General features: G+C 43.9%; 1 pseudogene; it reads right to left on the bottom strand.

The window, feature by feature from the left end:
• Window positions 1-1,428: 1,428 nt before the first annotated feature.
• Window positions 1,429-22,756, bottom strand: LOC100619951 (WD repeat domain phosphoinositide-interacting protein 2-like; annotated as a pseudogene).
• Window positions 22,757-23,290: the final 534 nt, after the last annotated feature.

The raw sequence follows: 23,290 nt of genomic DNA, 5'->3' as shown, positions 1-23,290 counted from the left end.
ACTGATTACATGGTTCATGCTCACTGCCACTGTGCCCATCTGAGCTCCTCCCCAGCCGGCTTCTCTCCCAGCCTTCCGGGCGGAGACCATCCTCCTCCATCATTTGCTTTTGTCTTGGAATCGAGAGCTTGGTCCTAACCAGAGAAGCTGCTCCATCTGACCCAGGCATCCATGGAGCAGTGGAGGCTGCTGTGTGCTGCGCTGGAAATGAGCAGAGAGTTCTCAGCCACGAGGGAGCCTAGGAGGAGCCCTGGGACAACAAGCATGGCCGCCAGCAAGGACAGGAGTGGGCTTCCTTCCTTCTGCCTGCCGGCACCTGGAGCACTTTGTGTTGCTCAAAGTGGGGAAGGGACTTTCCGAGCTGCCTGCCTCCGGGGCACCTGGGGACTTGGCTTCAGGCGGCCCCATGAAGGTCCGCATCCTCTTTGGTTCTGGAGAGATTTCTCCAAACAGCAGAGCCACCGAGGCTTTCAAAATAGCACCGACTCTCTTTTCTCTGGAACTTGCCGGCTTACAGATTCCTTTCCTCACCGTCAGAGGAGGACGGGAGGGAGGTCCAGAATGTCGAGTCATTTCCCCATTTTCCAGCTGAGAAGACTTGCGGTTAAGCGTTCAAGTGACCGATTCCCCACAGTCTGATGAAGGCCACACAGGTCTTGAGACTCCAAGTCCAGTCTTCTTTCCAGGGGGCCAATGATGAGATGCAAGAAGTCATCAGGAACCACCGAAGTTCAGTGTTGAAAAGCCCCAGCAACGCTCTCCCGCAGGAGGTTCTTGAACCCTCGCCTGTCTTAGAAACAGTATGAAGTGTCTGTTCAAAGGCAGAAGAGTGCTGAGGGCTAGGCAATGGGGGTGCAGTGACAAGGTCTCACTGCTGGGAACAGCCTGGGCCAGACTTGAATCCGGCCTCCAGATCTGGATCTCTAGCTACTGAGCAACCTAGCTGCCATCATGACGCTTCTTGATGCCTTACTCAGATGTTCAAGTGTTCATTCTTCTCTCTCTTACAGCTCGCTCCCATGGTGCAGCTCTCAGCCCACTTCTGCTTGGCCTCCTGGAGGACTCCAACTCGTGCCCTCCCACAAGTTCACCAGAGGAAAGGAGAGGGGAGGGGCGGGGAGGGGAGGGGAAAACAAAGCCAAATATAATATGTGATGATAATGAGAGCATCTACAATTTTCAGGATAGAAATTAGATCTATGATTCTCAAAAACATCTGTCCCACTGACTACAATCTGGTATTAGGAACGCCTGCTAGGAAAGGACTCCAACCCCTCCAGAACCCCACAGAATGACATTGTGTTCAGAATTATTCCCAGCCAGAGAGGGGGGCAAACTTTTAAGGAAGTAGAGTAAGAATATAATGGGGAGCCCAGCCAGTGAGTGTCCCATCCATGGTGCACATGCAGTATGTTTGTCTGGTGGTAATCACTGGGGAACCTGTTTCCAAGTATGTGATGTCAGCCCTTGTACTCTGGTCTTTTTGGACACGAACACATGGGCTGCTCCTCTTGGGTGGGTGTAGTTCATCCTGATCCTGAGTGAATTTGTGTTGTTGCCCAGCATGCCCTCCCCTCCTTCCTGCAGACCTAGCTTGCACATGCCTAAGTCCCCATCAGAAGCTCCCACTAGCTACTGGGGAAGCTTCCAAGTTGTGGCAAGTGAACAGACACCCTTGTGCCTGCAGAATGGCAATGGGCTCTACCCTGGTCCGAATATCTGTTCCCTGAGAGGTCCCATAGCTGGGAGGGGCCCTAAGCACTTTCCCCAAGTAGCCAGTGAAGATAGTGGGTTCCCCCTGAGCTTTCCCTTTCATAGTCTCCTGTGTGAAGGTGTGCCCTGCTTCAGCGTTACAGGATGCATAGAGGAACATGCCATCCATGCAGAATGCCCAGTAGAGATGCTCACATACCTCTTAGCTCCTCTGTGGAACTCTAAGATTTCCTGATCTTCCATGACGTAAATATACTCATCCCAGTTCCCTTCTCCAAGCAGTGTCAAGTTCTGGACCACTTCCATAAAAAGCCACAGCTGGGAGGGCGCTATCCTGAGCTGGCACCTTGCTAGTGGCCCTCAAGTTACTGCTGTTGAGGACTTTGACTTCTCCAATAGTGCCCTGCTGCCACCACCATGATAAGCCAAATGATAATTATCATTGTGGACAGCACACCCAAACTTGCAACACCGGGGGGAGTTGCAGTGTCTTCACATAACAAATATGGTGAATGTTTAGGCATTCTTCTAGGTCTACTCTCAGTCTCTGCCTATTCACTGTGACTGCCAATATGGCACCAGGATAGCTATAACTGCATATTTCAGTCCCCTTCTTAAAGTGACCCACTTGAGCTTTCATGGAACTCAGAGGCTAACAGTGGCCACCAGGCTATCTGAAAACAATCTCTCCACAATACCCACATCTTCTGAATTGGTCCATTCATAAATCTGATCCAGCTTACTCCCAGAGGAAAGAGAGAAGAGTTTGTACCCAGATTGATCACCAGCAGCCTTATAAGGGGATGTTGTCCTGGCTAAAGCTAGAAATGAGCAACTGGTTAGAGCTGGCCTCCCCACTTTGACTGACCAGATTGATGGCTGAGAGGTGTAAAAATTAAAATTAAATTTTAATAATAAAAATATTCTATTTTAAGGGATTTATTCATGATCATTAGAAACCAAGGAATAAAGAAGATACCAAATAAAGACCATGTGCCCATGGCTGATTAGTCCATTTAAAATCCTGAGCTTGATGGGGGCCTTGCAGTCCCAGACCTCAAACTATATTACAAAGCAGCAGTCATCAAAACAATTTGGTACTGGCTAAGAAACAGAAAGGAAGATCAGTGGAATAGACTGGGGGAAAACGACCTCAGCAAGGCAGTATACGATAAACCCAAAGATCCCAGCTTTTGGGACAAAAATCCACTATTCGATAAAAAGTGCTGGGAAAATTGGAAGACAGTGTGGGAGAGACTAGGAATAGATCAACACCTCACACCCTACACCAAGATAAATTCAAAATGGGTGAGTGACTTAAACATAAAGAAGGAAACCATAAGTAAATTGGGTAAACACAGAATAGTATACATGTCAGACCTTTGGGAGGGGAAAGGCTTTAAAACCAAGCAAGATATAGAAAGAATCACAAAATGTAAAATAAATAATTTTGACTACATCAAACTAAAAAGCTTTTGTACAAACAAAACCAATATAACTAAAATCAGAAGGGAAACAACAAATTGGGAAAAAATCTTCATAGAAACCTCTGACAAAGGTTTAATTACTCATATTTATAATGAGCTAAATCAATTGTACAAAAAATCAAGCCATTCTCCAATTGATAAATGGGCAAGGGAAATGGATAGGCAGTTCTCAGATAAAGAAATCAAAACTATTAACAAGCACATGAAGAAGTGTTCTACATCTCTTATAATCAGAGAGATGCAAATCAAAACAACTCTGAGGTATCACCTCACACCTAGCAGATTGGCTAACATAACAGCAAAGGAAAGTAATGAATGCTGGAGGGGATGTGGCAAAGTAGGGACATTAATTCATTGCTGGTGGAGTTGTGAACTGATCCAACCATTCTGGAGGGCAATTTGGAACTATGCCCAAAGGGCGACAAAAGAATATCTACCCTTTGACCCAGCCATAGCACTGCTGGGTCTGTACCCCAAAGAGATAATGGACACAAAGACTTGTACAAAAATATTCATAGCTGCGCTCTTTGTGGTGGCCCAAAACTGGAAAACGAGGGGATGCCCATCAATTGGGGAATGGCTGAACAAACTGTGGTATATGTTGGTGATGGAATACTATTGTGCTCAAAGGAATAATAAAGTGGAGAAGTTCCATGGAGACTGGAACAACCTCCAGGAAGTGATGCAGAGCGAGAGGAGCAGAACCAGGAGAACATTGTACACAGAGACTGATACACTGTGGTATAATCGAACATAATGGACTTCTCCATTAGTGGCGGTGTAATGTCCCTGAACAATTTGCAGGGATCCAGGAGAAAAAAAACACTATTCATAAGCAAAGGATAAACTATGGGAGTGGAAACACCGAGAAAAAGCAACTGCCTGAATACAGAGGTTGAGGGGACATGACAGAGGATAGACTTTAAATGAACACTCTAATGCAAATACTATCAACAAAGCAATGGGTTCAAATCAAGAAAACATCTAATGCCCAGTGGACTTACGCGTCGGCTATGGGGGGTGGGGGGGAGGAAAAGAAAATGATCTTTAACGAATAATGCTTGGAAATGATCAAATAAAATATATTTAAAAAAAAAAAAAAGAATTGCAGAGACAAGTATAAACCTAACTTCAATACTAGCTATTGGGTGGGTTAGGAAACTCTATGACTACTTGCCTGGACCAGAGCAGGTGCTCTGGTTAATTAAGGTCTCTTTCCCATCTGTCAGCCATACCAGAGGGTGGTCTGGTTCAAGAGCCAAGCTCTCTCTGGATCTCAAAGGTCTGATTGTCATTCTCCTCTAAGCTTTCCCTTTTGTGGGAGGTATCACTTTTTATTTCACTGGCCTAGAGTATAGGTGTGGTTTTTCCTATCTGTTCATGGCTTGCACAACCATTTAAAAATGTTTTCTTTTCCCAATAATATGTAATAACAATTTTCAATATGCATTCTCCAAAATCATAAAAAAAAAAAAAATCCTGAGCTTAGCTTACCACACCACCATGCTGGCTGCAAGCCCAAGAAAGAGACCCAAGAGGACTGCCCACTCGCTAATATCCTCTGCCTGCAGGAAGTACATAATGACAAGAAGTCAGTGGGCTCCAGGGAAATGTAGTTCTTTTTTAGGGTAACAGATTTTCAATTATACAGAGGGAGCACTTCCTCCCATGCTCTACCTCCCAGACCAAGAGGGCCAACTTTAGGCCCCACTCCCCACACCCATCTTCTCCTCCAACTGCTACTGCTGCTACAACTTTTGTCCTGGATGCCTCTTTGAGCTTATAACCAATCCTGCCCTCCAGGGACTCCAAGATTCTGGTAGATATTTGTACCAGGGTCTGCCTTCATGGGCCCTGGGTCCTGTAAAGACTTAGAAGGCTAACCCCAGCTATCAGATTGATGGGCAGACAGTCATTAAAAGGGACTTACCCTAATCCTAAAGTCATGCCCTTGCCCTTTATCTGGGAATTTCAGAGCACTGGGATCTCTCCTCAGTCCTCAGTCAGACTCCAACATCCAGGGATACTCTTTCTGTCATCCTGGGGTCAGATCCCACCTCAGCAGGAAGCTCTCCTTCCTATGGACATCTGGCTTTCAGAAGCATATTCCAAACTGTGATATTGAAATCACTTAAAATATTAATTTAAGGTCGCCAAGGAATTCACTTATGTAATTCCTAAATGAAAGACTCAAATCAGCTACCAAATTTTTATGGTGCTTTAATTACAACAGGAGAAAGAAAGTATTAGAGGGAGAGAGAGAGAGAGAGAGAGAGAGAGAGAGAGAGAGAGAGAGAGAGAGAGAGAGAGAGAGAGAGAGAGAGAGAGAGAGAGAGAGAGAGAGAGAGAGAGAGAAAGAGAGAGAGAGAGAGAGAGAGAGAGAGATGGAAAAAGGGAAAGAAGTTTAACTCAACCACTCTGGCTCAGGCTGAGGCAAAACAGGCTTTAAGGCCTTGGATAGCCAAGGCAGGGAAAGGGATCAGTCCTTATCACTCATGGGACCAATCTGAAGGAAAGCAGTCCATGGGGCTCCTCCAACTCCAAGCACCAGCCTCGAACTGACTCTAGCCCTCCTCACAGGAAGTCCCGAGAACTCCAGAGGCTGTTCTCTACCTCACTTCCTGTGTCTCACATGTGCCAATGGTGGCTCTAGCTTGACCTAGGACCACCCAGAGGTCTATCCTTTTTTTGCACATGTCTGGTGAAGGCCATATTCTCAACTAATTAAATCTTGAGTTTGCTGCAGCCCTTCCTAATCTTGTTACACTGAATAGGGTGGAGAATGTAGTTTCCAAGACCTGATTCTGTTATTCCAAGTGTCTCGGTTGTTATTGATCAGGAAATAGCTAACGAATGGTCTGAATAGTGTGGAGTAGTTTTGAAATTCACAATCCCCCCCTGAGGCCCAAGGAAGACTAGTCTCTCAGATGGGTCTTGTAAACATATCAGCTATGAAATTACAATAGTAAGAGATAAGGGAAAAATAGGAGAGAGAGAGAGAGAGAGAGAGAGAGAGAGAGAGAGAGAGAGAGAGAGAGAGAGAGAGAGAGAGAGAGAGAGAGAGACAACAAAACCAATGTTTTGCTGGGTGCATTGGCAAAAGCCAATTAGGGGGAAGTCCCTTTGGCAGAAGAGTATACATTCAAAATAAATTCAATCAACCTTCAGTTCAATCAACCACACCCCAAGGTTCATTCTTGATCTTGATGTAATGTAGGTTTTCTGGCATCTTTCTGCAACACTCCCCTTAGTGCTGAAACCAGGTTTCAACCAGGTCCCAAACATCTTAAGGGATATAGCCATACCCTAAGAGGTAAAGAAGAACATCCCTCACCCTGCACCATCTCAGCCCTTCTCCAGGCTCTCCCAGAGCTGGCCCAATCCTTTGCTTTATTGATTATTCTGTCCCCTTCTTTCATCTTGCCTACCAGTACAATCTAGGTCTGTCTTCCCTAAGCCTGTCTGCTTAGCCACCCAGCTCAGACCTAAGTGGTCCAAGGGCATCTTTCTTCAGAGTCATTCAATCAACATCATTTGTTCAACATTTATTTATTCAGCATTGCCATAGGCAGCCAAAGGACCAGACAAACCCAAGATGAGAGAGTGCTGCCCTCCAGCACATTCAAACTGAGGAGAACTCAGAAATAAGGCCAACCCAGGGAGAAACCTAAAAGGAATGGAATAGAAGAGGTGCCTGAGAGAAGCAGGGAGTCAGGTGGGTCCCCCATGGCCCAGGTTTCTCAGACTGAGGACTCTCATTTCTATTCAAAAGCACAACTGAATAGTGCGGGTTATTATGGGAACTTAAAGACTGTCAATGGCATGAAATGGATGAGCTAGGAGAGCATTTGGGGATATTGATATGCAAATGTGCCTATCAACTGCCCCACTTTGCCTCAGACTCAGAGATAATTAAAGCATTATGTACTTGTGAATCAAGGTGGTCTCGTGTCTTATTTCCCTTTTCAAATGCAGGCTTTTGCCAAAAAACAAGAAGAATTTCTCATGTCTGTAAATGGCTGTCACGAAAGCCATTCGGATCAGGGCAATGAACGGTACTTATATGGACCTAAGCATGAAAGAAACCATATAGAATAATAAAAGCCAGCATTTATGTAGCACTTACTAAGTGTCAAGGGCTGTGCAAGCACTTATAATTGTCTCATTTTATCCTCACAATAATCCTGGAAAGAAGATGCTATTATTAGCCCCATTTTGCAGCTGAGGAAACTGAGGCAAATAGCAATTTATTGATTTGCCCAGGGTCACACAGCAAGGAAGTGTCTGAATCTGAATTTGAACTCAGGTCATTCTATCTCCAGGTCTAGTGCTTTATCCATTGAACTGTCCAGCTTAAAAGGGCATCTTTGAAAAAAGATTCTCAGGCATTTGTGATCATGCCAGACTTTTGATCTTTTTATATCTACTGTGAATAATCCTCTCCCCTTTCTTCTCTTACTTACATCCTCTCCTCTCGGCTTCTTTCCACAATGGTTGGAGCTTGGTCTTGTAATAAGTCAAAAATCTCAAGATGGAGGAGCTTAAGAGCAACTAAGTAGCTCAGTAAATAGAGTGCTGGATTTGGAGTTAGAAAGACCTGAGTTCAAAGTCAGCCTCGGAGACTTACTAGCTGTGTAATCCTGAGCAAATCACTTAACTTCTGTCTGCCTCAGTTTCCTGATCTGGAAAATAAGGAACATAATGGCTCCTCCCTCCTGGGATTGTCGTAAGAATAAAATGAGATATGTAAAGTGCTTTGCAAACCTTTGAAATGCTAGCCACTATTATTACTCTAACTGGGGATGGCAGAGCCAATAGCCCTTTTGCTCCTTTGCCCATCGGAGGCTGCCCCTTACCTAGAACCCAACAGAACCCAGCAGAAAGGTGAAATCCTCTTGCACTCTTTCTCTAAAGGAAAAGTGAGATCTGTGATTCTGCCATCGAATGAAGAGAACATTTGCTGAGCCCACTTTGTGATTGGCTCTGAGCTACTGACCAAGATTCTCACACATCTGGGGATTAGTTCAATGATGAGATGCTGATTAGGCCTATTTCATTCTGAATGCAGCAGGACCCCCATCACGACTCTCCCTTTTGTCCTCTGCCCTTCCCCTGCAGAACTTCATCTCCCCTTGCCTAAACCAGTGGCAGACTCCCAGCTGATCCAAGAGCCCTGGGACTTTCTCCCTCTCCAACCTATCCTCCATGCAGCTGCCACCAACATAATATTCCAAACGCTCCGTTTGGGCCATAACACTGCCCACCTATTTAGAATGAAAAACAAACTCCTGGACTCAGTCCACAATCCAGCTCTTGCTTAATATTTCCAACCTTATCACATTCTATTCAATGAAATTTGGATTCCAGTCAAACTAAACTAGTCGTTGTTCCCAGAACACAATAGACTATCTCCCACCTCTAGGCATTTGCATAAACCACCTCCAACCGTCATCCATCCCTGACCAAAGAACAGTCCTCACATCAGCCATTCATAAGCCATGCCTTTAAGGCTAAGTTCAGGTGCCACCTCCTCCATGATACCTTCCCTGATTTCCCCAGATAGTATCACTCTTTCCTTCTTTCATTTTCTGGGTATTATACTTAGTTTTCTGCTCCTGCCAATAGAAGGTAATCTCCTTAAGGACAGGAATGCATTTGTCTTTGCATCCAGAGCCTGGCACACTAACAGGCACAGAGAAGATGATTTGGGAGTTCCTTGAGTTGCCCTTTGGCTAAATTGACTTCCTACAACACCTCAGGATAGCTCTGGGCTCATCCGTCCAACAATCAGCTGTATATTGAACATACCCCATGGAATAATTTGGCCTGAAGCATCAAGAGGATGGGCAATGATTCATGCTAAGTGGCTGGGGAGGAAGGCTGATAGGTCATCAGTGTCAGGGACCCAGAAGAATGGACATGTCCTGCCCACATCTGGTGCAATGGCCATTTTCCAATGAATATGAGGAAGAAATGCACACTTGGGGCTGCTATTTGAAGAACTAAAGGGCTGGATGAACACTAAAATCACAAGGTCCCAAAGTGACCCTTCACTCTGCCTCCCCTCCATCATGGGGATTCGGTATCTGCTTCCACTTGGAGACTCCTAGATGTCAGAGAAGGAAGAGGCATGGCAAACCAATGGGACTAACCAAAACAAGCAGCATCGCTTTGTATCCCTAGTGCCAGACACAGCATAGACATGTAATTAAGGCCTCTCCATTTGGCCTGGGGGATAAAGCAGAATTCTGTTTGCAAGATGGAAGAGCACTGAGTCCCCTGACCTAGACACACAAACACGAGCAGGAATAAAATTGGGCAAAATGGGGAATTATGGCTTTACTCCCCATATCAATGAACCAATTGACCAATGAGCACATAACATCCAAGAAGACCTACATTAAGTACCTATTCTGGACCATGGACTTACTGGATTGGGTGGTGGGAATAGAAATGAAAAGACCACCAGCCCCAGACTTGCCAGAAGTTTCCATTGAGGTTCACAATCCTATGAGGGGGATTGGTAAGAATGATCCCCCCCCATCTCTTGGACAAGGAAACTGAGGCACACAAAGGTTATATTACTTGTGCATGGTGGTACAGCTAGGAAGTGTTGGAGATGCAACTTGGATGTAGAACTCTTGAGTCTGAAGCACAGTATAATTTCTCTGACATCACCTTGCCTTTTCAGGGAAGCAAGGACAGCCCAAGATCATACATGGAGTTACCAATCCAAGACTCTGTGAGCTCTTCACCATGAAACGTGCTTGCTAAGTTGGGTAGTAGCCAGGAAATTGCCTGGACCTGGACACATGGAAAGAAGGTTGATTTGGGACCAGTTAATGCAGATCTTCTCATGCCAAGGTGATGCATTTTCATGCCTGCTTGATGGCAGCTACCATCTGTACTACACCCCATCTGGAGCATTGGATTTGGTTCTGGCCATCATTTGAAGAAGGATATTGGCACTGACGAATGTCTGGAAGAGTCCAGCTAGGATGGAGAGGGGCCTATAGCCTATGTCATAGAAGAAATGGTTGAAAGGCCTGGGACCAGATAGCCCAAGAAAGAGATGTGCTGACTATCTTCATGTGTTTGAAGGGCTGTCACATGGAAGAAGGTTTAGATTTGTTCTTTGGACCCCAGAGAGAAGAATCAGAAATGATGGGGGAGAGTGGCATTGAAGGAATATATTCAGGTTTGATGTCACATCAAGTCAACAGACATTCATTAAGCACTTAGTCTATTCCAGGCACTGTACAAAGAGCTAAGGTTACAAAGAAATGCAAAAGACAGCCCCTGCTCTCAAGGAACTCTCAGTCCAAAGAAGTAGATAGTATGCAGACACCATACCCAAAGAAGATATACACAGGATGAATTGGAGGTGATCAATAGAGAAGTCCATTAGTGTTTTGTGGATTAGAAAAATATTTTTACAGAAAATGAGATTTAATTTGAGTCTTAATGAAAAGCATGGAATCCAGGATAGAGACAATGAGGGAGAAAATTCTAAAATGAGGAATAATCAACAAAAAGGTATGGATTTTGGAAGGTGGAGTGACTTGTGCAAGGAGGCTAGTCAGGAAAATGCCTAATAATTAAAGTTATCCAGTAGCAAAATGGTTTGCCTTGCAGAATCATGGGTCCTCACTCTTGGTAGATCTGAAAGCAGAGGCTGGAGCTAGTAGTTCATTGTGTAAGATGAACATGACTTAGACTAAATGGCTTCTGTGCCCTCTTCCAACTCTAATGTATGAGGGGAAAGGGGGTTAATTATAAAAAGGTTGGACTGGATTATTATAAAATAGTCACTAGGAATTTTAATTAATTCCAATAGATTTATTTACAATTTATTTACAAAATATAGAAAGAATGAAGTTGGAAAATCAGAGAGAGGTTAGGGCTAGATATCTAGCCTAAGCACTAAGTATTTTGCTCCGACCCCTGGCTCAAAAACAGGCAGGAGAGTTTAGTCCTTAACCTGAGAGGCCTCAATCCTTGTAGCCAAGGACCTGGGGATTCAGGGAGCCTCTCTCAAGAGGATAGGTCTCTCCTGAGGTTAATCTCTTCAGAAAATCCAGGAAAAGAGTCAGCCTTTTCACTCACCACATGTCAGTCCAAAGGGGAGAGATTCAGGACAATCTCACCATGTACAGGGTCTCAGGTCCAGTCAGCAGATTCTTCACCAGCTTCCAACTTGAACTCAGAACTCCAGAAGAAGTCAAAGTCCTCTCCAAAGAAGATCTTTGAAGATCTCTCCACAGGAAGTTGTAACTCCCTTTTAAAGACACTTTCTTTTGCATCACTTCCTGTGCCTTCCTCCACTTTTTACTTGGACAAATCATAGTCTAAATCATTGCTTAGGACTGCCCAGGGGGCAGTCAGTCAATTCTGATTCATCACCCACTATTGAACACATAGGTCACAGACCTCCCCCACTCAAGTGTAAATGAGGTGTTTACACTTCTGGTGGTTAAATGTAAAAATGGGAAGGGGAGTTAATTCCATTTTCACAATCAGGGGAGAGATTGAATTTAATCTTAACACTAAAATCCCATGATTCTGTGAATTATCATAGCCCTGGAAATCTGGCTATTTACTCAAATTCTACTAGCACAGGCTCCAAGGCTTTCGGATCATTCGGTCTCCTCAAGTCTTCTGAAATGCTGTTGCATCATTTTTTCTTAAAAGGGGAGGGGTGAGAAAGAACAATGGATTCAATTCACTTATAATATAATTGAGTCTGTGCTGTCGGCAGGGCCTTGTTGTTGGGATTGTCTAAGGGAAGAATCACCCAACATCCCAGCTTCATGGCCCAGCAAGATGGTTCTCTCTGATTCATAGAGACAATTTGGCTACTCTAGAATTTATCTCAATAACTCTAAGATTTTCTGTGCCCAAGAGGCTCCTGGCCTTCAACCAACTTGGTGCTAAGGGTATCTGCCAATGCTCTAGTTCTGGAATGGTGGTTGGTTGCAAAGTTTGTCAGCAGCAGCTCCAAACTCTTAAGATTTTCAGCCCTGGGAGGGCCTTCCAGGACTGTGCCAAAACTATGAGTTCTGTCCTATATCTTATAAATTCCGAGTTTATGCAGCAAATGTATTTTAAACTATAATGCAAGGGTGTTTTCTTTTGGGTCAAGAAAAGTTGGATAAAGATAAGAATCTTAATGGGAAATGGAGCATGAGCTCTATTTGGAGTTGTTCCCAGAGCTTAACTCAGGGGTGGGGGCAAGTGAGCCAATCTGTGATAAATTTATGAAAAATTGCATGTGAATGATTTTATATTTTAAACCCTAGACTGAGCAGAGAAGAAGCAGCATCGTAGCCAAGCCAGGAGAAGGGTGTTTAGAAGAGCATCTGCCCGTTCAGCATCCTTCCTGCCCTTCCTCCTTTTATGCCCATGTAGAGGGCAAGAACCACTTAACAACTGAGAAAACCTCTACCTCAGACTACCTTTCTGAGAAATATCAACCTCTTCCAAATGGTAGGCATCTACCTTCCACATGAATTAGGTACATAAGCAGTATAGACATATTTAATACCAATCAAATCAGTGGGCAGTGATTAAGCACCTACTATGTTCCAGATACTATGTGAGGTGCAGAGGAAAAAAGATAAAAAGGAAATGTTTCTTCTCTTTGAAAAGCATAATATCTAGACAGGAGGTAACAATCTTTGTATGTGCATACATATGATGCATGTGTGTATGTGTGTGCATGTGCTTGTGTGTGTATTTATACCATAGATTGGAAATAGGTACAAAGTCATTTGTTAAGAAGGCTCTATCAAAAGATCAAGAAAGGCTTTGCATAGAAGGTGGCCCTAAGAGGTGTCTGGAGGGGAGGAAGGAGAGCATTCCAAGCTTAGGAGGAAAACCACTGCGAACCTTTGGAGATGGGCATGGGAGATGCATGTGTGATGCATGAGATGGAGGTCAATTTGGTTAGAACACAGAATATATGAAGGAGAATGATGGGTAATAAAGACTAGAGGAGGGGGTTGGGGCCAGGGTGTCAAAGGATTTAAATGACTAATAAACGAGTTTGCATTTAATCCTGGAGATGATAGATGATAGGGAGTCAGTGAAGACTTTTGGGTGGGGTTGAGGGCTCAGGAGCTAGAGAGGCCAGTGACAAGTTCAGGCTTTAGGAAAATTAGTTTGACAGCTGACTGGAGCATGGACTGCATCAAGGAGAGACCTGAAACAGAGAAATGAATTTAGAAACTATTACCATAGTTTAGGCATGAGGTGATGAGGACCTACCCCAGGGAGAGGGATGAATCAGAATAGAGAAAGGATTGTATCAGAGGATTTGGCAACTGGTTGATAATGGGGAAGTGAGAGAGAGTGGGGAGTAGAGAATGACCCAAAGGTTGCAATCCTGAGTGACTGAAAAGACAGAGCATAAATAGGGAAGCTTGGAAGAAAGATGGATTTAGAAGGGGAAATATATGCATTCCATAGCGTGGAATTATGTCTCCAAATAGTACTCAAATGTACATGGCATTTGTGCCAACAATACTACTCTAGACCTATACCACAAAGATCAAAGAAGTAAAGCCCACAAGTAACAAAAAATACAGAAACTGGTAGTAAAGAACTGGAATCTCAGGGGATGTCTATCCACTGGGAAGTGGTTAATATACAAACATGCCATTGGGCTGTTAAAAAAATGATGAAAGGGACTTCTATGAACTCATGCAGAAGTAAAGTGAGGATCAAATGTGATTTTATAAAGTACTCAGAACAATGCCTAGAACATAGTGATCACTATATAAATGTTTGTTATTCTTCTTCTTCTCATGATTGAAGAATTCTTCCCCTCATAGCAGGATCCTATCCAGACACCAACTTGGGCCCCCAAAGACAAGTATTCAAAGACTTGTGATCAAATAAGAAAATATTTGTAAAACACTTAACACAGTGCCTGTCATATAGTAGTTGCTTAATACTTCCCATTTTGCTCTTTTCTTCTTTGATCTTCAATTGCTATTCTGTGTAACTGGAGGTTTAAAAATTGTTGTAGTTTTAGGATTTTTTCAGTTACATATCAGTTCACTGATCTGCTCTTTCTCTCTTTTATTGATGTAAATATTTAGGGATATAAAATTTCCCCAAAGGGCTGCTTTTGCTACAACCCGCAAATTTTATATGTTGTTTCATTGTCATTATCTTTAATGAAAATATTGTTTTCATAAATATTTTGACCCACCTATTTTGAGGGTTGAGGTTATTTAGTTTTCAAATTAATTTTTAATCTTTGTCTCAAAGGTCTCTACTTCACCTGTAGAATTATGCTGTTTTGTTTGTTTTATTTGAATTTTTTATTTAATTAATTGATTTAGAATATTTTTCTATGGCTACATGATTCATGTTATTTCTCTTCTCTCCTTCCACCCCCTCCCATATTTGAAAATTTTTATTTAATGAATTGACTTAGAATATTTATGCTCAGTTTTGTTTAGCAGGAGTCTCTTGTTTGTTAGGCTAGATCCTTTATTCTAAGCTCTCTGGTACTTTTATGTTTTGACTTTGAAATTTTATATGATCCTGGTTGTGTCTCCTTGGCACACAGAATCTTTCTTTCTGGCTGCTTGTAGTATTTTTCCCTTGACCTGAGAGCTTAGAATTTTGACTATAATATCTCTGAGGGTTTTCATTTGGGGTTTTCTTTCAGTAGGTGACTAGTAGGTTCCTTCACTGTCTAGTTCTGAGATATCTGTACAATTTTATTTTAGGATTCCTTAAAATATGTTGTCTAGGTACTTTTGGTTATTATTGTTCATGACTGTCAGGTAGTCCAATCATTCTTTTTTAAAAAACCTTTATCTTCTGCCTTAGTATCACTACTATGTATTAGTTCCAAGGCAGAAGAGTGATAAGGGCTAAACAGTGGGGGATAAGGGACTTTCCCAGGGTCACACAGCTAGGAAGTGTCTGAGGCTAACTAGAACCTCCCATCTCTAGACCTGGCTCTCACTCAATCCAATGAGCTACTCATCTGCCCTCCTAATCATTCTTACGTGATTTCTCCTCAATCTGTTTTCCACATCAGTTGCATTTACTATGAGACATTTCACATTTTTTCTATTTTTAGTCATTTTGGGATATTCCAAGGGATTATTAGTTTTTATTTAGCCAATTCTAATTTTTGAGGAGTTATTTTCTTCAGTAAGATTTTCTGCTTCTTTTCCAAATGATTTCCCTTTTCATGTCTTTCTTTCCTTGCCCTTGCCTCATTTCCCTTCCCATTCTTTCCTCTACTCTCATTTGTTTTTTATAATAATTTTAACTATTTCTATAACTCTTCTAAAAATTTTGTTGGACTTGTAGAAAGAAGTTGAGCAACTGGAAAAAAGGAGAATTATTGTTTTTCTTTTTTAATAGAATAATGGAGCTAAAATAAAACTTCAAAAGTAATCCAATCCAATGATCCTTGGGAATTCCCTCTACAGCACCCTAACAAGTCCTAAACTACCCTTTGCTCAAGAATCTTCACTGAGGGGGACCCCATTGCCTCCCCAGAGCCTCTTCCACTTCTAGCTAGTTCTTATTGTGAGGAAATTTTTACAGTTGGCCTCTTAGCAGCTTCAATTCATTGCTCTTTATTGTGTTCTTGGAAGATGACAGATTCCAAGACTCAGAATGAGTAAATGTAGCCCCAGTTTTCAAAACAAAGAAGAGAGTATAGACTGTAATTTCTAGGTCCTTGAAGATAATCACAATTCCTGGGTAATATTTAGAATGTGGTATTAAAGAAATGGATAGTGTGAATCCAGAAAAGGGATGTGAAACATCATGGTTTCCCCAAAAGCCAGTCATTCTGGGCAAGCTCCATTTCTATTTTCTTGACATGGTTCCTAGACTGTCAAGTCAGGAGAATTTTGTAGGCTCAGGACACCGGGATTTCAGCAAAGCATTTGATGAAACTTTCATGCTATTCTTGAGGACAAGACAGATAGATGTCAGCTAGATGACAGTACAGGCAGATGTGTTCAGCTCTGATTAACAAGCAGATCCAAAGAGCTGTCATTAACGTTGACAATGTCGATCCAGTGGAGTGCCCCAGATACATGACTTGGGACCTGCCCTGTTTAATATTTTAATCAATGATATGAATGAAGGCATAGGTGGCAGTCTTAGCACATCCACAAATGACTTGAAGCTAGAAGGGACAGATGACACACTTGACAGAAAAAGGCAAGATATCTGGTCAAACTTTCTACCAATTAGAACTGCCAAATACGGACTAGGCTGCTTTGTAGTAGTAATGGTGGCCAAATCGTGGGAGATATTTATTGCCACATTCAAGAATTGGAATCCAAAGTGAACAGCAAGAGGGAATTATCAGGGATGCTTGAGAGAGTCTTTCCTCTCAGACTGCCTTATGCTTAATTCCCTGGCACTTGTTTTATTTAGTCTCTTTACATTTATCCCGTGTGTTTGTTCCCCTCTTGTTTCCCCCTTGTGCTTGGGATTCGTTTTATGCCATTGTCTTGGTATCTCTAGCACTGAGCACAGTGCCAGCACACACCTAGTAGAGGCTTCAGAAAATCACTGATCAATGACTGCTCGTGGCTTCTGTAAATAGGCCAGAGATGGTTGGTTTGAAGTGGACAGGGACTGTTCAAATTCAATCCCCTCTTTTTATAGATGAGGAAACTATTCCCTACTTTCTATTAAAATGTCAGCTGAGCTGGCTGGAAAATGAATTGGCCAGGGAGACCCTAAACAATTGCCCCCTCCCACCGAGATCACAGCACCCCATAATAACTGTCTGCTTTAAAGCAGTTGGCTCAGAGTGGATTTGAGTCTTCTCTTCCCAGTACCCGCATCAGAGAGGAAACCTGCTGTCCTAGAGATGGATAGGAGACACCAACGTGCCTAGATCACTGGGCCTGAGTCAGGAAGACCTGAGTTCAAAACCAGGCTCAGATATTTACCAATTGTGTGACCCCCGGAAATCACTTAACCTTTTCCTCTAATGCAAAATGGGGGGGGGGGGTAACAATAGCACCTACATCCCAGTGTTATTGGGAGAATGAGATGAGGTAATATTTATAAAACATTTAGCACAGTGCCTGGCATATGGTAGGCTCTATAGAAGTGACTAATCCCTTCTCTTTCCATTTTGTTAAACCCTCCCTTTCTATCTTAGTAACAGTTCTAAGAAAGAATAGGAGCAAGGGCGAGGCAATTGGGATTCAGTGGCTTACCCAACATCAAACATTTCTAAAGTGTTTGGGGCCACTTTTGAACCCAGAACCTCCCATCTCCAGGTCTGGCATTCTATCCATTGTGCCACCTGACTGCTCCCCCCTTTCCTTTTGTATGAGAAAAAGTCCCCTCCTTTCATCTCTGGGTTTGCAATGGTTTCTTCCAAAAGTTTGAGAACTTCCATATCGTCCACTGTGGCCTCCTCATTTTCCCAGTGAGTAAATTAAGTTTCATATATGGGATAAGACTTACCCAAAGTCACACAGAAGTTGGCGTCAGAGTCAGAACCAAATTTCAAGCTCCCTTGAGGCCCTTTTCAGAATGAAGAGAGAACAGCAGAACTCAGGGATTGAGTCACAGAAGCTATCCAAAGCTCAGTGGCTTCTGCCCACAAGGACCAAGGACTAAAGTAGTGGTCAATGGCAAAGGAGCAAGGGAGGGCAATAACCTAAGGCCAGGAAGGCCATAATGAACCCCTTGTGTGTCCTCCCTCTGTACTTCCCCATTGGTGCTCCCAGAATGCCCACACACACTGGGCTCTAGCCAATCAGCCACATCTGCCCATATCTGTCCTTAGCAGAAGCATTGGCGCCATCTCCCCGCCATCCTTTCTCAGGACCAGGGACAGGTCCAAAGGAGGCACAGCCTGCTGGGCACAGCCCCTAGGCCAGGGGGCATTCCCTGGAGCCTTTCCCAGCTGCAAAGCAGCACATCTTTAAATGGCCATGTACTGTCAGGAGCAATGAAACGCTCATTAACTTTAATTGTAAACACTTTGGGTTCTGATAGTTATAATGAAAGGTTGATGGAAAAATCAAAATGCTTAAGTAACCTTCTAAAAATTCTTCTCTGTTGGAAGCACCTGGTTTTCTAATCCAAAGTCAGACTAAATGATGATCCAGCTCCTCCATCAAGCACAGCGGCTGACATCCTACCCAAGAGCTCTCAGAAGCACGGCCAGACGGGACCTCAGAGGCATTTGATCCAACCTTTCCCTGACCAAGAATCCCCTCAAAAAGATTCTTAAGCAGTGGCCTTGTCCAGTCCCTTCTTGAAGGCCTCCAGTGCTCACTACTTCCTAAAGCAGCCCATTCCACTTTGGGGCAGCTCTCATTTGGGGGAAGTTTTGAACATTGTCACAAACTAATGTTGTTTACCTTTCTCATCTGCTCCATCCATTGTAGATTCGTGTAGAGTTTTCAGGCCACTCAGACCCTCAGATCTTTTTCACATAAACAACTGACTAAGTAACCTTCTTCTATCATTCACTCAGTTAAGTTCCCTTTTTGAACCCAAGTTCAAATCTTCATAATTTATCTCCCTATTTCATAGAGTTGTTATAAGGAGACATTTTTAGCAACCTTCAAGCACCCTATAAATGTCAGAGGTTGTGGCAACCATCATCCACAACATTATCATATTAGATTCTACCCCGTTGAGTTACGATGGCTCCTGATTCTGTTAGAAAGAGGCCAGCTCTCTCCTCCAGCTCATCATTCTGGTGAGGATTGCCATTTACTCTATTATCTAAGGCACTGATCAAAACATTAAATGACCCAGGGCTAATTCCAGGCAGGGAGGACACTCTGCTGGAGATTGCCTTCCAAGCTGTCATGAAGCTATTAGTGACAACATTTGGGTTGAGTCATTTAACCAGTGCTGACTGCACCTTCTAGGTTTCTCCCATCTCTTTACCTTACTCACAATATGAGAGACTGTCAAGTGTTTCTGTGATATTTAGGTAAAGTATTGCTACATCATTTTCCTTCTCTACCTTTTCGGTTTCGAGGCCAAGAAGGTCAGAGGAATCTGCTGGGTTCTGCTTCTCAAATACCTAGTCCACCATTATGTTGCATTCACAATCAGACTCCCCCATGGAAACACTGATGGCCTTGTGGTCAGTCAAGAAGTAGGGCTCACAAGAAGAGGTAGCTGACACTCTAGTTTGTCCTCCCCTTGTTATGCATGCAAGACAAGTGGATAGCCATTTCAATGAACAAAGATAACTGTGTAAAATCTGTCAAGGTCCAGTTTTTGTCAAACTCCTCAGAAATGGAGCTTTCAAAATCATCATTCTCATTGGCCTTAGAGGTCATGTTTTCCAGAGATTCATGTAGCTGAAATGACCCACAGGGTGAAGAAAGGGGGGAACCTTCAGGTGTAAAAGCATCCCAAGGAACATGGCAGAACTACCTTTCAGCATAAATCAAAACTATCAATAAGCACATGAAAAAAATGTTCTAAATCCCTCCTGATTAGAAAAATGCAAATCAAAACAACTCTGAGGTACCTCCTCACACCTAGCCCAATATGACATCAAAGGAAAATAATAAATGTTGACGAGGATGTGGCAAAATTAGGACACTAATGCATTGCTGGTGGAGCTGTGAATGGATCCAACCACTCTGGAAAGCAATTTGGAATTATTTCCAAAGGGTTTTAAAAGACCACATGACCTTTCATTCAGCCATACCACTGTTGGATTTGTACCCCCAAAGAAGATGATAAGAAAAAATATTTGTACAAAAATATTTATAGCTGCACTCTTTGTGGTGGCAAAAAATGGAAACTGAAGGGGCATCCCTCAATTGGGGAACGGCTGAACAAATTGTGGCAAATGATGATGATCGAATACTATTGTTCTCAAAGGAATGATGAACTGGAGGGATTCCATGTGAACTGGAACAACTTCCAGGAACTGATATAGATTGAAATGTGCAGAACCAGGAGAACTGATACACTGTAGCACAATCAAATGTAACTGACTTTGCTGCTAGTAACGATGCAATGACCCAGGACAATCCTGAGGATTTATGAGAAAGATGCTAACCACATCCAGAGAAAGAACTGTGGGAGCAGAAATGCAGAAGAAAGCATTATTCATCACTTCTTTATATGGATATAGGATTGGGGGTTTGGTTTTCAAAGATGACTCTATTACAAAAATGAATAATATGGAAATAGGTACTGAATGATAATACATGTATAACCCAGTGGAATTGCTTGTTGGCTCTAGGAGGGAGAAGAGAAAAGGAGAGGGGAAGAACATGAATCATGTAACCATGGGGAAATACTTAAAAATAAATAAAGAAACAAATAAAAAATTTTTAAAGAAATGCCTTTCAGCAGCTTTGGGTCTACTGTGAGATGCAGAAATGGGAAGAATGATGAACTGCGTCATAGTTCTCCCCATGGTCCAGAGTCTTCAATGACAAGATGCAGCACTCAGAGAGTCCTTTTGGGATAGCAGGGAATGGAGTCAAAAGACCTGGAGTGAAGTCCTTGGGCTTCTTCTTACTGCCCGTGTACCTTTGGGCTAATCCCTGAGCCTGCACTGACTCATTGGTAGGAAGAGGGGCAGAACAGACAAGTTCTCAGGTCCTCTCTAGCTCCAAATCAATGACAGAGCCGGGAAATGATGCTAATGATCGAATGATCTTACACAAAATGCCTTTCCCCTACCAGCCTATAACCCATACCTATTTCCCATGTCTATAATCTTTCTGATTGCCCAGAAATGACTGCACAGGGCTAAGAGAGTAAATATTTGCTGACTGCTGAGAGAGGGCTTTCATGATAGCAAAACTCCAGGCTCCCACTGCAGTAAGAATGTGTTTCCTTACTGAGGGCTAGGATTGCACCTCATTTCTTCGTCACCCCTCTTTGCCCTCACACTAAGCAGTGTCACCTGGAGGTAATGTGTGTCTGTGGAAAAGAGACTATACCAAGAATCAGAGGGGCAGCTGGGTGGCTCAGTAGATAGAATAGAGTACCAGACCTGCAATGGGGAGGACCTGGTTTCAAAACTGGTCTCAGACACTTCCCAGCTGTGTGACCCTGGGCAGGTCACTTGACTCCATTTGCCTAACCCTTACCACTGTTCTGCCCTGGAACTAATACTTAGTGTCAAGTCTAAGACAGAAGGTAAAGGTTTAAAAAAAAGAATCAGAGACTTGGGTCTGAATGTGGATGCACACTCTGGGCTTCCTCGGTTTCCATCATCACTAAAATTACTTTGAGACCCCAATCCCAAAGTTTAATAAAATGTAGGATGAATTGAATAGAATTTCTTGCACTCTCAGCAGACTTAGTAGGTAGCCAGGGGTATCTTAGTAATGAATTAGTGCCTTTAGCTGATCTGCAGAATTAGCTCTGCCTATCGCTCTGTAGGACTTGAGGATGGTGCAGAGCATGCAGCCGTCCCTGCGCATACCTTCCATGGCTGAAGCGATGAAACATTTCCAGAATTGAGATGAGTCCCAGAGCCTGGCAAGCCTAACTTTACTGGAGCACTTTCAGTCTCCCTTGCTGACACCCCAAATGATTCTGAATGGAGGTGTCCAAGCTACACAAAAGATGGATGCAGCCTAGGAGCCCTCCACCAAGGAGAAGTGGAGGCTTGAGGTGGCCCTTCAGAGCAAAAGGATTCTGTCCAGCCTTTGCTCCCTGACTCAACTGTGGCAGAGGCTACTGAGACCCTCAGACTTTGCTAAAAACAATTATATTATTATTATTTATAATCTCTACACACACACATAGTCCCCACTGTCCAAGAGCTCCCTCTTCTACTCTTCTCCTCATCGCACATCACTCAGGTGTCTTCCTTCACTATATCTTCCTCTCCATGATTTGAACTCAGTACATCTCCCTTTGAACTGTCAACCTGCCCATTCCTACAGGCCTGTTGGAAGAGCCACGGCCATGTTCCCTCTGCCATTTGGCCCCCAACTGAATGGAGAAGGATGGCGTCCCTCTTCAGGCTCAGTGCTTACAGACTAAATGAGTTTCTTTCTCTCCTCTGTCCTAGGAACGCAGCTTTGTCATCCCCTTAATCGGCAGGGCTTCCCCCCCCCACCTCCCTCCACCCTCCCAGACTTTGTCTAATTCAACAACTGTCTCGATGCTAAGCTTGTGGAAGATAGCGCAGAGACAATGCTAGCGTGTCGTGAGAGTCCATATTTGATTGGCGTGTCCTGATGCCAAGCTCCAGGCTGGCACAGACCTGCTGTAAGCTTCCATTGTCCGTAACATCTGAAAACTCACAAGAAGTGACAGAGAGGGGGGGGAGGGCAAGTGAACTGGCCCAGAGCCACACACCCAGAGGCAAGACCAAAGGCCACTTCCGGGGCTTGAAGATGCTCTTCCTCCGCTTGGCCACACCACCTTTGGGAACATGTTACTAATGGAAGTGACAGAAAGATCAATTGGCCCATGAGACGTTCTCCTCAAATAGCATAGCAATAGCAAAGAGTAGCGCTAAGCGAGTGGAAGCCAAAGGATGCCCGGTCAGCCTTGGGTAGCCGTGACTCGAAGCTCCTGCTCTCCTCGGCCGACATGTGCCCTTGGCAGACCTTTGCATGTTCTCACATTGGCGAGCTCGCCCTCTTGGAGTTTGGCTGGCAGCCTGCTCGGGCCTCATCTTCGATTTTTCAGGTCATCTCCAAAGGCAGAACCCTCGGGCAGTCCCCTCCCTGGGCCCCTTCTGCTTCCTCACTCTCCCCTCTCTTGGCTACGGCCACGGTCCTTCGTTGCCCACACGGTATCCTCCGAGGTCCGGAGCTGCATCTCCTGAGGCCTCAGAGCCGGGGCCCAGAGGAATGTATTTCCCAATTAGGCCGTGGTGGGCATAGCCCAGGACCCCGGGAAATGCCCCCTTTCCCTCCCCTGCCCCCTGATGCATGAGAGGGCCCCGAGGAATGGCAGCGAAGGATGATTATTCAGGCTGCCACTGGAGCTCTTCAGCCAGGCAGCGATTCTTCTGGAAAAGCACCCTTCATCAAATGCCATTGTTCCCCCGGAAGCTGCATTGTCTCCAGGGCCAGGCGCACAATGGGGGCTTTCCAATGGCGCTAACAATGCACACTCTCTCC

The sequence above is a fragment of the Monodelphis domestica genome, chromosome 1 (genome assembly GCF_027887165.1).
Source record: "Monodelphis domestica isolate mMonDom1 chromosome 1, mMonDom1.pri, whole genome shotgun sequence".
In the NCBI taxonomy this organism is placed as follows: domain Eukaryota; kingdom Metazoa; phylum Chordata; class Mammalia; order Didelphimorphia; family Didelphidae; genus Monodelphis; species Monodelphis domestica.
The sequence above is the reverse complement of the archived record's forward strand: the minus strand, read 5'-3'. Positions and strand labels throughout refer to the sequence as shown.